At 37.0% G+C, this 16,407-nt stretch overlaps 1 protein-coding gene and 1 long non-coding RNA gene across 3 annotated transcripts in view; one reads left to right on the forward strand and one right to left on the reverse strand.

Annotated features, from left to right (window-relative positions):
- ndrg2 (NDRG family member 2) overlaps positions 1-16,407 on the reverse strand; it is a 55,553-nt gene that overhangs the window by 26,537 nt on the left and 12,609 nt on the right. The window contains exon 1 of one of the 2 annotated variants that reach the window (XM_083532954.1): positions 10,432-10,807. The exons of the other annotated variant lie outside the window; for it this stretch is intronic. The gene's annotated coding sequence lies outside the window, so the exon portion shown is untranslated. Of the gene's footprint in view, positions 1-10,431; positions 10,808-16,407 lie in introns of those variants that run through there. 2 annotated transcript variants of the gene reach the window in all.
- On the forward strand, positions 8,578-10,515 carry LOC310721412. Its single transcript, XR_014532033.1, has 2 exons — positions 8,578-8,856; positions 8,948-10,515. It is a non-coding gene; the product is annotated as an uncharacterized lncRNA (long non-coding RNA).

Consider the following 16,407-nt stretch of genomic DNA (forward strand, 5'->3'; position numbering starts at 1 on the left):
AAACAAACAGCATTTGGCATAATTAATGCACCTCTAGAGGCCGTTCTTCTAATGACAGTGAAACTTGTGAGCTGCTCCAGCAACAGACGCGAGCCGGAAAAACTATCGGTATGGATTTTTGCCAATAGTCGATAGTTCCTGCAACTGTTGGTGCCGATTAATCAGCAAAACCGATGGCCTCCACACAGTACACTACAAAAAAGCCACACTATGAAAATGTAACCCTGTATGTCTTCTCCTCAGACTGACCAAAATCTGTGTTACTGTGATATTGTTCTTATTATAATGTGCAATGTTGTCTGTACAAATGTTGTCAGCATACAAGCAGCTTATGTAATCCTGTGTGTAGGACAGTGTGTGTATGTCCTAGTTAGTTTTTTGTCGTCAAGTGTACATTTATTTTGCTTTATGTACCACCTTGGTCCTTGAGAAATGATTCAAATCAGTAAAATCTATGTAAAATCCACTATAACCAAATAACATTTAAAAAAAAGATTTTGTGGACATCTAACCATAAGCTTGGTATATGCTTTTTGAACATCCCAGTCAACATTTAGTCCCCATTTGCTCATATAGTTAAACCTCCACTCTTCTGAGGAGATGCTGCACTAGATTTTGGATTGTGGATGTGAAGATTTGTGCTCATTTTTCCACAAGCGTGTTTATAAAGTCAGATTCTGGGAGAAGTCAACGTTCCAAATCATCCCAAAAAAGTTTAATAGGGTTAGGTTCAGAGCAGGTCACTCAAAGTTCTCTTCCAACCCATGTAAAGCATATCTTCACATGCACAAGGAGTATTGTCATGCTGGAACTTTGTGCTAACAGTATGGGGGAGAACCACATATAGCTGGAGAAGTCAGGTGTCCCAATACTTTTGTCCATAGTACCATCTACAGTATCGCTATTCGATACCAAATTAATGAGATTGATAAAAATCAATTTGCAATAAATATACTGATTTATGTAGCATTTTTTATGTTGCATTTTTAACAGATTTAACCGACATGTTAATGTAAACAGCATCGTGTCCTACAGCAGGTAAAAAATCAACTTGTCAGTTACAAAAGTAAATGTTCCAGACGTCACAACACAAAAAAAAAAAACAGATCGATTAAACTCTTCATTAACCTACAAAATAAAGCAGTCATCCATGCATGTTTCAGCTATATTTGTCATCAAGCTGATTGCGTCGAATCTCGACTGTCTGAAATTTGTTTTGTTTGTCTGTGCACCTGCTGCTGAATTTCTCCCTGTATGTGTCTCGCTCATCCGAGTTGAACAATCATGCTCGCTTCGAATTGTCTGCAGGCTTCATAGATTATTTTTAGCATTTATTTTTAGATTATTTTGGCCCACTATCGTTAGGAAAGCGGCCTCTAGTGGCGAACGACCGACACAACGTGATGTTTGCCACGTGAAACTACGCGCTGCACGGAGAGCGCTATATTATATTTATTAATGATATCATTTTATTTGTTAATTACTATATTCAGATTTATTTCCTTTTATCACATTTTCATTATTCACTACTGTTACCATTTTACATGGAGTGCTAGGTTTATACATTTTTTTTATCAGTATCCATAAACAAAAAATAATAATTATCGGTTGATTAATCGTTATCGGCAAATACGATTTATTCAAGCTATTGGTATCAGTAAAATCGTTTGACCTCTATTCAAAACAGTACAACCCCGAACAAGCAATTACTCACGACGCTGTACTGTAAATGCGCCTCTAGAGGTGATAAGTGGAAAAGGAAGGAAAACTCTTTTCTTACTATCACTCCTGTAAACTACATATTCCTAAACTTTAAATTTTTTTTACTTTTTCTTCTTTGTTTATCTTAATTTTCGTCACAATCTTCGCTTTCTGGCTTCGCCATCTAGCAGCGGCGTTTCAAGCTCGTACCTCAATTTTTTGCTCGTAGATCAACGTAGGTCAAGGTACCACTGTACATTAATCAGTTAGTTACTAAAATAATGATATCCGGTCACAACCTCAGAGCTTCGAAAATAATAAATAAAGCTGAAGGTTTTGTTTTATAGGCATGTGTTAGTTCAGGCGGTTCAGTGTTGAGAGCTGAGGTATGCCACAAGGCCATGTGTGTGTGCGCCTGCGTGCATCTGTCCGAGCCTGAAAGATGTCTATTTGAATGACTAGGACAGGAACATAGCGAGCTGTTTATTTCGAAAGTAAATGGCGTGTAGAATGCCACAGAGGATCATCAGTGTGAGGAGATTCGCAGGATGTGTGTGTGTGATCTTAATCTGTAGTATGTATTTAAGAGCGTCTGAGCCTGCGTCAACAAGAAGGAGAGACAGATAGGTGGATGCCAGATTGATAAAGGTTAAAATCTGCATTATTTATAGACTTAAATACAAAGTGTGCTTGGGTGTGTGTGTGTGTGTGTGTGTGTGTGGTGTGTGTGTGTGTGTATACTGAGAGGATACTCCCTATGGTCTGCGGTTAGTGTAGCTAAATTGGCGGCATGTGAGACACACACACAGATAATTCACCCCTAAAAAGAAAACATTTTGCTGTGTTTCTCAAGTGTACTGAAAGTCAATACTAAATAGACTGACTAAAATTTAAATCTGAGAAGATGGGGAGAGTTTCATCAGAGGAATTTTGCAAGAGTGTTGTACAAACACGGCTTTGTTTGCCTACTTGTCGGTGTCCAATATTCCGACCGAAAAGAAGCGCTTAGATGGTTGGAATGAAAGAAAAAAATAGAAGAAGTGCAACATTGGCCACCATGGAGACACAGCGAGGTGCCAAAATACTCTCTTGGTTCTGTTTTCTGTATTTTTTTTTCCCATCCATCTCGCTTCGTGGTTTAGTTTAGTTTTTTTTTTTTTTTTTAAACATTTCCCTCAGCAAGAGACATGAGGCTCAAACAGAAGCAAAAATGCATTAGCGACAGTACAGTCAAATCTTTCTCACGTCAATCATTACCTTGTTCTTTTCTATTAATATTAAATATAAAACTCCTATGACTTTCACAGAAAATTGACTCGCTGAAATAAACGTTGGTGTACTACTGTAGTGCGATTTCCTGCTTTTATATAACAGCAATGCAGGAAACAATTCAAATCACAGGTTTCATCAGCAAGCCTTCCTTTTAATAGGTTGCCATTTCCATGGCCATTTATACACTATACAGATAAAAGTACAGTACTGGGACACCTGACTTGTCCAGGCATATGTGGTTCTTTCCCAAACCAGTTGGAGGCACACAATTGTATAGGATGTATTATGAAAGCCCTACAGGATTCAGTTTTTTCCTTCACTTAAAGGAGACCCAAACTTGTTCCAGCATGACGATGCCCCTGTGCACAAAAGCCGGCTCCATGAAGATTTACATGGATTTAGGAGGAAGATCTTGAGTGGCCTGCTATAGAGCGCCGACCTCAACCCTTTTAAACACATTTGGGGTGAACTGAAATGCTGACTGCACCCCAGGTCTCCTCACCTACATCAGTACCTGACTTTACTAAACACCCTTGTGGCTGAATGAGCACAAATCTCCACAACTACTCTCCAAAATGTAGTGGAACATCTTCCGAGAAGAGTGGAGGGAATCATAAGGGTTAATAGGGACCAAATGTGGAATGGGATGTTAAAAAAAAAAAAAATAAATAAAAACCACACTAATCGTATGGTATTTAAAAAAAAATATATATATATATTATATATATATATATATATATATATATATATATATATATATATATATATATATATATATATATATATATATATATATAAAAAGGAATTACACATGTAACAATCAATTGCAATATTTTTAAACCATAAGCAGAAATCACTCACTTGACATGTTTTTTGATTGTACCAATCAAGTACTAAAACTAACAAAAAACATGCATTCTCTTTGATTAAAAGACATTTATATATAAATAACTTCTCTATAAAAGCTCAAGATTGCATCTAAAAGTATTCAAAAATTGCCTTTTCATAACTTTTGTGTTGAATATTACGGTACGTTAAACCAATTTATTTTTAACATTAAATAAACGCTAATAGAAATGAACTAGCTACACTCACTTGCACTCGAGGTCTACTAGAAGTCCAATGGACGGACAAATGGTGAAAAGAGCGAAAGCTACTTTACCCCAAACAAGTAAAAAAAAAAAATATATAGCACGTATGAGTGGGAACTGAGTAAGTATTGAGCTACCACCTGAACCTCAGCCAATACAATCCACTCTGGAAGCTAATCGCGTTCTCTGACGTCATTACGCCATTTTTATTTTGAATACTGCTTATATATAAAACGGGATGGCAACGAAAAAGAATTCCTCTCGTGACCTGGATGTTGACACTTAAAGGAAGGAGCTCTAGTTCATTAGGAACTCTATTTTAAAAAGTTGTTACATGATAACTGAAAATATCAATGAAAAAATGTATTGTTTCATAAAACATCATTATGCACCACTGGTGCTAGCGTGAAGAGGAAAATGCATCAGGTTACAATCCTGAAGGCAATTTTCGCATCAGATATCAACAATCTCCGAAAAGATTTCCAGTGTACTTTACTAGAGCAGCACTTTAGCTGATAATGAAGAAAAAAGTGGACTTTGCAAAAAAATAAATTAAAAAGGCTAACAATTTTATTAATCAAAGAATTAAAAAAAACCAGAAAAAATAGTTTTTACTGAATACTGATGTCACTTTGAAGCTGACTATTGTAATAAATAATAATTATAAACCTGTTACAGCAGCTCCAGCTTAGTGTGAAGGGTGAATTTGCATTTCATGCCCGAGTCACGGGGTGTGTCTGAAAGGCAGTCTCTCTTTTAGCAGGAACATCTGGCTTTAAATTGATACATAAGGAACAAAACAAGTGGTGCGACACCGCCCCTAGATTTATACTTGACACATGACTTTGTATGTTGAAAAACAGCAGCTTCAGAGAAGCCATTGTTAACAGTCTCGCCAGCACATCCGGAAACCTCTACGCAACGTTCGCTAGCATTTCAGGGCCCAAATTTCCGTCCGTCAGGTTTTCGTTTGAAAACGTAAGACTGTTAACAACTTAAGCACGTCCCTTTAAACACATCGACTCAGAGTTACCACTGTCGTCTGCTGTCACGAGCACCAATCATCTCAAATCAAAAATCCAGAGTCCAAAACAGACCTTTGAGTAGGTCTATAGGCTCCAAGACGGGCTTTTTTTATTTAAACACTATAGTGAATATTATAGGGAGTCTAACGAAACACATACTAGTCAAATGATTGTGCTAACGTTAACAACTCAAAACATTGTTGCATATTAAACCCATTCTGGTAGTTAAACTGATATTTTCACATATTTAGCTTCTGGGTTTCTCTGAAGTTGCACCACGTCACATCGGAAAGAAAATGTTGTTTCTCCAAGACAATTGCAATACAGCAATGCACCAGACTTTATTTATACAACAGCGTGCGGCAAAAACAAAAGACGCTTAAGATGTCGAGGTCACGGGTTCGATCCTAGTACGCGTTATTCGCACTGTGGTAAAAGTGGTAGCTCAATGGGCGATCGGAAGTTTGGGCCCCGGCATTGGCAAGACCCTTAACCCTCTTTCCTCCATGGGTGTCATTCCTGAACCTGCACTCTGTTCTCGGCTTCCTAACAAGCTGGGACATGCGGAAATAAGAATTTCACTGTGCTGTAATGTACATGTGACAAGTAAAAGCGTTTTTCTCTCTACACTGTGAACTACTGTTTTACCACAATAATCAAAGTGAAAATAACTAGCGTGTCGTATGATCCCATAATCAATGTCAATCAGCATACGATACTCAACATTATTCAAGTAAACATTTTAGGTTATGTAAGTCTGGAAGTTGTGCTTAAACCAAAAACCTTTGAGTTTCTGATACAATGGAATCAAGGGACGATAAAGGTTTATGTACAGTAGCGTATTTTTCGGACAATAAGCCGCTACATTTTTCCTACGTTTTGAACCCCGCGGCTTAAACAACGAAGCGGTTAATTTATTAATTTTTCATGGGTTTTTCCAGGTTTCACAAACTTCAAGCCAAAAAACTAAGCAGCGTTTAGCGTTACGGGTTAGTCAAAGAAACTTAGAAATAAGCATCAGAAAATAATAAGGACGTATTCCTCGGTCTTGCACACATGCAGTAATACCGGAAAAAATGCGGCGGTTCCCAGGAGCCACAACATATTTCACCCGTTACACCGTGTAACAGACACTCCCTTTCATTAAAGCCTGTGTAAAGTTCATTAGTTTCAATGTAGACGGCTTATAGACAGGTGCGGCTTATTTATGTTCAAAATAAAAATCTTTGTCAAATTCAGTGGGTGCGGCTTATATATGGGTGCGCTTAATAGTCCGAAGATTACGGTATTTATTTTTAATTTGTATACTGAATCTTCTGTACTGTACTGGTCAGCGCTACTGTGTTACTGTTTTTCCTCATCTCATGTTGACTCTTGTCCTTTTTTTTCCCTCCCTTTTTTGCAATAAAATGTTGCACATATTGTGTTTTCATTTTAGAGTTATGTCTAGTTCTGTGTTCCTTTGGTTAATTTATGTTTGCTGTAGCACCTTGATCCTGAGGAAACATTAAGTTTCACTATGTACTGCACTGTATATGGTTAAAATGACAATAACGCCTACTTGACTTGAGGTTGTTTAAGTTTCTGCTTGTGTAATGTTAAAACGGTGTTGAAAAGTTAGTTGGTCATCGTGATATGCAGTTTTGCTTCTGCAACGATAATGATTCTAATGATTCTATAACAAGGCTCTTTTTTCTCTTTTCTAACATTAATTTTAGAACCCTGTAACCATTCTGGTGTTCATAAATACCCTAAAATCGACACTTTTTACACAGGAAAGCCTTGTGTTTGTACATTCGGAGCACAAAAAAAATTCACTGTTCAGAATTCAGTAGTTAAAAAAATTAAAATAAAATATTTCAAGATTTCAAGTAAAAAAAAAAAAGAATACAAAAAAGCAGTACACTGTTGCTGTTGTACACTGTTCCTTGTTTAAGATGTGTCAAAGCCTAAAAATATTAATGCTTTTTCTGGTAAATTCAACTCCAACCCTTCCCCTTTATGTGAAATACGATATATGCTGCATGCTGCATGACTCATCTGACTATAAAACGCAGACATGGTGGCAATGAGGTAAAGCACTACTTGCAGCATCCCCACTGGCACACTGCCCTTTAGATGCTTTCAAAATAATTAATATTAATCCGATCCATCCGGATCTATAACCTGTGGAAAATGTGCATGTTCAAGACACAAACATTTGATTAGGTGTTTCCCAACATAATGCAAGCGCATGAACTAGAACAAGGGTCACCAACTGCCTGACTAATATGGACACCTGACGTTTCCTGCAATATGTTGTACTTCCCTAAACGGTTACCACAAAGTTGGAGGTACATAAAAACTAGGAGACCCAAACCTGTTCCAGCCTGACAATACCAAAGTACAAAGTAAGCTCCATGAAGGTATGATTTACGTTGGTTGGAGTGGAAGATCTTGATTGGCCTGCTATAGAGCTCTGACCTCAACACTACTGAACACCTTTGGGATGAATTGGAACACTGACTGCACCGCAGACCTCCTCACCATCACCTACATCAGTTACTTTACTAACACACTTGTAGCTGAATGAATACAAATTTCCATAATTGCACTCTCAAATCTAGTGGAATATCTTCCCAGAAGAGTGGAGGGAATTATAACAGCAAATCAGGAACAAATGTTGAAAGAAACCATTTACTTTATTTTATAAAATGTATATGGGGGGGGGGTCAGAAATACCTCAGCTACTTCAGTTTTATATGGATGAAGTTTATAAACGATTTAGTTTATCCAATGACATGCATTGAAGAAATGATGACTAAAGGCAGGACATCATGCTAGAGACTAACCAGAAAAGGGGCTAGAAGTGTCAGTACAAGATGTTTTACCAGAGGAAAGTTTCTCAGAGTAAAGATGTTCACCATCGCACTTATTATAACCCATGAGTTTAGATATGCAGATTACAAAAAACTAAAAAGACACATGGTCAGCATTGGAATGTAACAATTCATCACGTTACTCTGGATCCATAAGGAAACATTTGATATTTGAACATTATAAAATATTTGTAATGGTTTGTGAGGAGTACGCGTGTGAGGCTAGCCGGCGCTAGCAAAAATACAACTGCGTTTAACTGCATTTCTTATAGCAGTCAACTAATAACAAAATGATTAAATATTTAAAAGTAATTGTTGCAATCATTAATTTAGGTTATTCGCTTCTCCGGATATTTTTCTTACTGGAACGCCACCAATTCTGAATAATCCTGCAATAGAAGGCAGGGTTACATGTACCCACCCGGAATAAACAAGAAGTGACCCTTAAATTTTCAGCAACCATTTAGTATATCTTTTCAAGGGACAATACTATAGAAACAAATCTTTTGCTATCCTTTTAAAATAACTCATACAGTTATTATTGTCAGAGTAAATGCTGGAAAAAGCTAGAAGTGACCATCCAGCCTCAGAGCCAAACATGTACTTCGCAACATGTACCTGATGCTCCAATAGAATAGAATAGCCTTTATTTTGTCACATATCCATTACAGCACAGTGACATTCAGTCTTATAGTGTATAATCGCATAACTCAGCTTGCTCGGAAGTTGGGGTCAAACATGATACGACGCCCCTGGAGCACAGAGGGTTAAGGGCCTTGCTCAAGGGCCCAAGAGTGGCAGCTTGGCGATACTGGGGCTTGAACCCCCGACCTTCCGATCAGTAACCCAGCACCTTAACCACTGAGCTGACTGTTCACTTTCTGCCTAATAAATCCAACACCCCCATTGGTAGTTGCCTGATAGTTAGTAACAAGATTACCAATTTGAACATCACCTCTCAAAATCATGGCTGATCAGTGTATTCTGTTGAATCATACAGCCCTATCCTTGGATAGCTTCCCGAGTCTTCAAATTAGCTTCGGAAATGCAATCGAGGATGAATGTAAAGGCTTGTGTTCAAAACTTTGGCAATAACACTACAAAAAAAAAAAGAAAAACTAGACAGGGTTAAAATGGCCATTGTCTCCACCCAAACACAATTCCAAATCTGGGGTTAAAGACGTCCTCGGGTGTAGATTTACAGCCTCCCGTGTGTTCCCTGATCGGGATTTGTGGGGGTGTTGCTTAATAAGCTTGGCTATATTGCACGATAACAAGAAAGAAAGAGAAAAAAAAAAAAAAAAAAAGCACTACAGCATGTGCATTTATACACTGCATGAGTCACTACATGGTGCAATTTCAGCCCCGGCCCCCTACCTTGCACCGTGTTTGTGTGTATGTGTGCGTGTAAAAAAAAAAGACATACAGATGGGAGAAAAAAGGAGAAATTACAAACTCGTCTGAGCACATTTTTCACCCCATAATCTCGTCTTGCCCTAACTTGAATTGAAAGAGTTTGGCTATACAGCTTTGTTTGACATTCTCACACACACACACAAACACACACACAGTCTAAACATGTGAACGTACATTGGACCAGCCGGTCTAGTCAGTACACAGGAACCCAAATTAAAGGAAATAAATCACAATAGTTCATATTCCACTGTATAGTAACGTATTAACAGTGGGTGACTGCAGTGAACTCCCTGGAGGAGAATGACATACTATCAAGTGCATTTGTGATCCAAACCCTGGGTTTGATGGGGGCTTGGTATCTATTATTACCATATAAAATATCCAGCACAATGCGCTTTTATGAACCAAAAATCCTTTCCAAGCCTCTGTTTTTGTATGTGTGAGATACTTAACGGTCAATGGGAGTCTAAGGCAAAAGACCAAAACCCTCATCATGTCTCCTTTTAGGACATTCAAGTGTACAAACACACAAACACCATCCCTTTACATTTCTATCAAATTAACATGTTGGGGTTTTTTTTTAAACGGGGATCGAAAACATACATAAATCCAGACAAAAGGAGCAGCTGGGAACAACAACATGTGCACGCTCCTACTGCATGACCAGAAACAAAACAACAACACAAAAACATCATTAGCTCTAAACATTACTGTATTTAGAATTAAATCTTATATATTTTTTTAAGCAATAAGATTTGAAGCGATATATGGGGATTGTGTTTGCGATATAAAAAAAACAGCTTGTCATGCTTTAAATTAAACCTTATTCCCAATCACACAATAAACGTCTAGGGGGGAAAAACGCCGTATTTCGTCGCCAACAGTCGTAAATTATCGCAAAAAAACATTGTTTCTTGTTTGTTTGTCATTTCAACCACGTGTGGCATGGACTGTCTGTTTTTTTTTTTTTTTTAAACAATGAACTCGAGTTTAAACGCATCTGGAAAACCGAAAGAGTTAAATAAACACGCATACACGTGAACAAACGTGATGTGCGTATACACTTACCCTGCGGAGCAACTTTACAACGCTGTATGAGTGGAGTGAACGTGCAAAAATCACAACACAACAACTCTGTTCTTCCTCCCTTTCGGCTTTAATTTCCTTTGCCTCGCCCCTCAATATTCTCTTTATCCCTCACTTTTCCCCTCCGTCTTTCTTATCTCGGCTTGTCGCTCCCTCCTCGATCTGTTGTTTTCTTTTTTCTTGCACACGAAAAAAAAAACCCCCCAAAAAAACAGATCCTGCACAAAAATATGGAGCTGTCAATCAAACCCCAGGGGCGAACCCACTTTAAGTAGAGATAGGGGGGGTGTAACTAGATAAAGCGCACTCAAAATCAGATAAACACAATACAAACTCGAACGAACATCGGTACAAAATGGGGTCAAGTACTCATTTCGAGGTTTGGTATTTATTAAAAGACAGGAATGTATTGTTGTGATAACGACGTATTAGTATTTTGCCACCCCCTTTTTTTTTTCTCGAATGGTACAGTTTGGGTTTTGGGGGTACAAGTAGCAAGTGGAACAAAACGCGTTCACATTCCAAGGTTCTGATTACAGATGTGTGTATATATATATATATATATATATATATATATATATATATATATATATATATATATATATATATATATATATATATATATATTAGGAGTGGAAGTGGTCAGTCATAGTAAATTCCCCAAGCTGTATATATTATGCTATTCAGTAGTTATATTCACACTTCAAGATGTATGATGAAATACACAATATTTAAATGTTAAGAAAGTATGGTAGAGTTTGGAAAACCTCTAAAAAAACAACAACCCAGCATTCGGTTTGTATGCTAATAACTGAAGCTGTGCTAACAGGCAAAATGAAAGACGACAGCTCCTAACACTTGCTATAACACACACACACACACACACACACACACACTTCACTGTAATATGTTTCCAGGATACATAAGTAGCCTACAGCAGGGTAGCTATGGAAATACAAATAGCAAATTTCTGAGTAGCAAAACGGTGCCACAAATGTATTGTCAATCACGATGCTATGCCTTCTGTCAGAAACTGTAAGAACGAGTGCTAAAATGTAATAGTATTAAAAAAAAAAAAAACGAACGGGCTGCCACAGATAACTGTATGCACTAATATGCTAATTTGATAACGGTAGTAACATCACAACTATTAAGAAATATAAACAATCCTGTATAAGTGAACGTTTAAGCTTAGGGCTGCATGATTCATCATATATTTTTTTTCTCATTATGACAATGTGTGTTTCCACTATAAACACAGTGTGTGTTTGAGTGTCTGGTTCTGGCTGCAAGTAACATCATTAGTGTACAACTACTGGAGAATAAACATACATGAAAAGCCAAACAACTACTGCTACTGCTATTAGACTGAAAAAGTTCAGTGTGCCTGAGCTAAGGGCAAAATAAACACTAAGGAGCACGACTGGAAGTGAGGTAAGATCTGTAGTGAAAAGCAGAAGCACTTCAGTTTTAAACAAGACAACCATTTTATTCCTGAATGGTAGAAGTGTCCTTCTAAGATCAGCTTCTGACGTGATTACGTCCAGTACTACATGCTGTAGCTGTGTTTAATCTCAAATTAATGCCCCTTACATATAACATATTGCACTACACAGTACATACAAGGCGATTAAGTTATATGTTAGTGTAGAAGTAGTGAATATGAAGTGATTCAATGTCTCTTTTTTCATTGGCAGGGCACCAGTTAAAAAATAATTTATTAAAAGCAATGACAAAATAGTTGCAAAATTATTGTGTGCATTATTGGCAAAAAACTATATATGTTTAGATGCTATATTCAACAACTTCATGGCATTAAGCATATAGCTGATCATACATACATCCTTTTTATCACACACACACACACACACACACACACACACACACACACACACACACACACACACACACACACACACACACACACACACACACAAACATACAGGTTTTTCATGTAATGTGCCCTGTATGAATTCGCATACTTTATCAGTAACAGAGAAGGCACAGGGGCAACTGGCGTCTTTGATTAACTGTTATGGGTGTCAACACCCCCAAGAACTGGCATTAATGTTGTTTGTGTCAGGACTGATAAAGGAGAGAAGCTAAATAAAAACACCCTCAAGTGCTTATACAGAACCACCTCTGCTCAGGCAAACAAAAACAATTATTCATACTAACTATTTCCAGGTGATTTGCTGTTGTTCTTAGGAAACCTCATGCCTTGGCATCTACATCACTGTTCCCATGTTCCTGAAACCAAGTGTTTGCTCTAAAACGTTTGTGTTCAGGTTCGAGGTTGCGGGATAAGAAACTGATAACAGGACTATGAACAGCAAATAAAAACCAAGGTCCAGGTTATCATGAGTTACCTGATGCAATGTGTTCTAAAAGAACCAGAACACTAATCATAAATATACTATATACTACTTTTAGATTCTTTATTTATTTACCTACGCGCACACACACACACATATATATATATATATATATATATATATATATATATATATATATATATATATATATATATATATATATATATATAGTAGAATTTATTCCAGATTTATTGTATATAACAAATTCTAAGACGTGTTAAGGGCCAGATGAATTTGATGATGAATGTCCTGATATGTAAAAATAGATACTTTATGAGATCAATGTGAGTAAGTATTAGAATTCACTTCAAATGTAAATAGTTAATATAATGAATCACATGGTGTCCTGAAAAATTAAGTCTTAGTCTTTTGAAATGTATTAAATTGTCTTAAATTTTAATCCGCATTGTCTCAAATCTTTAGTAATGCACAGTATTTAGTACCGATTAGTTAGTTGTAGGCATTTAAATGCACATTAGTTAAGCACCTACCACAGAAATTTCACTGGAGTGGACGTTAAATACTATATCATTAGGGCTATAACGATTCCTGAACTGAAGTAATTCTTAAGAACTTAAGTAATTACAAAATGTAAATTTTTTTTATTAATTTGCCTCAATGCCTTGTTTCGTCCATTTAATTAAACATGAAGCACTGTGTTTCCCACGGACCGTTATAACTGACGCACCACCCGCTAAACTCTGAGCCGCGCTGGACAGGTAACGCAGAAGAGGCAGTATGAAAAACGGAGGAACGGGGAGAAAACAGCGAGGGATAAGGAGAAGATCAGGCCAAAGAAAATAGCAGAAAGTTTCCCAAGTTTGGAATCATTTCAAACTAAAATCTCAGTACAGTGCGTTTACTGTTTTTAAAATAATTTAGCATTGATTTTTATAGTTTTATTTATATGGTGTGTTTAAAAAGCCCTTCGCAGTGAGCGTGTAGAGAGGGTAGTGGAGAACGTTTGTAAAGCCGGCGATAAACACACAGATTTAGTCTGTGGAAAATTTTAAGCAGCTTTTCCTCAGACAAAAAAAAACACATTACGATACTGTTCGAGATTTTAACTATGTGTTTCATTAAACGAATAGATTCCTAAACCCTACACTACACGGCCACTGCGGAGGGACTTTTTGAACGCGCTTTATTTGTATTTTGAAGTTATTTGGCAATCAAATGCACTAAATGGATTTAGTTTTCACTGATATTCTTGTATGCAATTTCAGCAATAGAAATTTACATTTTTCTAAAAAGGAAAATGAAATGACTTGTTAATTTAAAGAGACCCATCTGATTTTCTCGCTCTTATTCAGTATTGCTCTTTAATAAAGAAAAAGTACTTTCCTATACGATTACTTAATTAATCAATGGAATAATCGACAGAATACTTGATTACTAAAATAATTGAAAGCAGCAGCCCTAGAATATAATAATATAAAATAATATATAAATACAGTTGAACTTCAGGCAAAGTGTACAGTTGTGTCCGGTTGTGTACGTGGTTTATTCCTTTATTCCATTATTATAACTTTTTCTTGAGCAGCATGCTTCTAAACATTCCCATTTGAAAGAGACTTTACCTCCTAAAGTAGCATGTCACAATAGGAGCTGGGCGTCATGCCCATCTAAAGGCCAAGGGGATGACGTCCACGTTCCAGTGGGCTGTGTTAGACAAGAGACACACTTGTGTCTTTCCTTCATGAAAGATGAAACAGTTGGTCTGACAATATGATGGGTGCCTTTCGGGTTATGTAGTACTAAATAAAGTGTACCAGTGCACAGCAGGGAGGCACTCTAGCTGCCACAATTAACCCTATGATTCTCAGCAGGCTATTATACCAGTTTTTTTAGGACTCTGTTATCATAACGCATCACTGTTTGTGGCTTGTACAGTAAAATGGACAATATTCACTTTTAGGGGTCTGAAGAGGACATTGTCTCTGCTTAGGGTTTGTGTGAAACAATGAAAGACATCAGTGGTCTGTCTGGCAATGGCAGGTATTGTGATTTTAAAAACCCACACACTTCTGTCTCGGGTTTCTTTGGCAATGATGATATCACAGATACACAAGGCAGATTGCACTCTGTTGATTTGCACATCCAAAAAATGCTTTTCTCACTCAACAATGTACATGAATCCTAATGCAAAAAGATTCTAACCAAAGGAATATATCTTCACTATAGGCAAATCTGTTGTTATTTATTTATTTATTTATTTTAAATCACAAATCCAATTTCTATGAATTTGAAACTGATAATAGAATGGGTTTATGCTAATAATTCAATTAAATATAAGTAACATTTGCCTATATAATAATAATAATAATAATAATAATAATAATTTTATCTGCTGAATCTGAGATTTTAGAAAAGATTGTGTCTTCCCAGTCATGTTCCTTCTTACAAGAAAACAATATATTTAAAGAGTTCCAGTCAGACTTCAGGCCCCATCATAGCACAGAACCTGCTCTACATAAAATCACTAATGACCTAGTAACACTTTCGATCATGACCTTCTCCTGGATCACTTACAGAATGACATCGGCACTCAGAGACAGGCATTAAGCTTTAAATCCTACCTGTCTGATTGTATTTTCGTAGATTTAAATGGAGAACTATCCAGGTTAATGCAAGTAAATTTTGGGGTGCCACAAGTTTCAGTTCTAGGACCTCCTGTTTTTTACAATATACATGCTTCCCTTGGAAAATATCATTAAAAGGCATTGGATTATCTTCCACTGCTATGCAAACGAACCATCTCAATTGGCTTAGTTAACTGAGTGTGATAGAGATTTTGCTCATAGGCCCAAAAACCAGTACACAGAAGCTCCAGCAATTCAACCTGCATTTAGAAGGATATACTGTAAATACTAGTTTTACAGCAAAAGACCTGGGAGTTATTTTAGACAGCAACTTGTCTTTAAAATATCATATTATCCATATTACAAAAACAACCTTCTTCTACCTTAGAAATATTGCTAAGCTAAGAAACATGTTGTCTATATCTGATGCAGAGAAGCTCGTCCACACATTCATGACCTCCAGACTGGACTTTTGTAATGCATTACTACGTGCAGGTCCTGCATCATTAATAAACAAGCTACAGTCAGTCCAGAATGTAGTAGCCAGAGTTCTCACAAGGTCGAGAAAATATGACCATATAACTCCGATCTTATCATCCCTACACCTGTTAAGTTTCAAATCGACTAAAAACTACTGCTACTTACTTACAAAACACTAAATGGTTTGGCTCCCATTTATCTTCCCAGTCTTCTAACACGCTACAATCTAGTCACGCTCCTTAAGATCTCAAACATCCTGAACCATCTAGAGACGTACCAGCGCCATATGGATTTCACTTGATGAGTTTGGACATTGGACCTCTTTAAGTGTTTAAAGGCTCTGGCATGGAAAAGCTGGTGTTGGATCTGTGATGATCTCAAATGTTTAGCTATTTTATGAGTTGCTCAGTAGGTCCTGGTTCCATAATGTTATCTGACTGTAGAAGACTGTAGAAAGAACATTACTCATTATCACACAATGCGGTACTGATGTTAGTTCTTACTCTCAGGTGTTTTGTATT

The sequence above is a fragment of the Silurus aristotelis genome (genome assembly GCF_946808225.1).
Source record: "Silurus aristotelis genome assembly, chromosome: 27".
NCBI lineage: Eukaryota > Metazoa > Chordata > Actinopteri > Siluriformes > Siluridae > Silurus > Silurus aristotelis.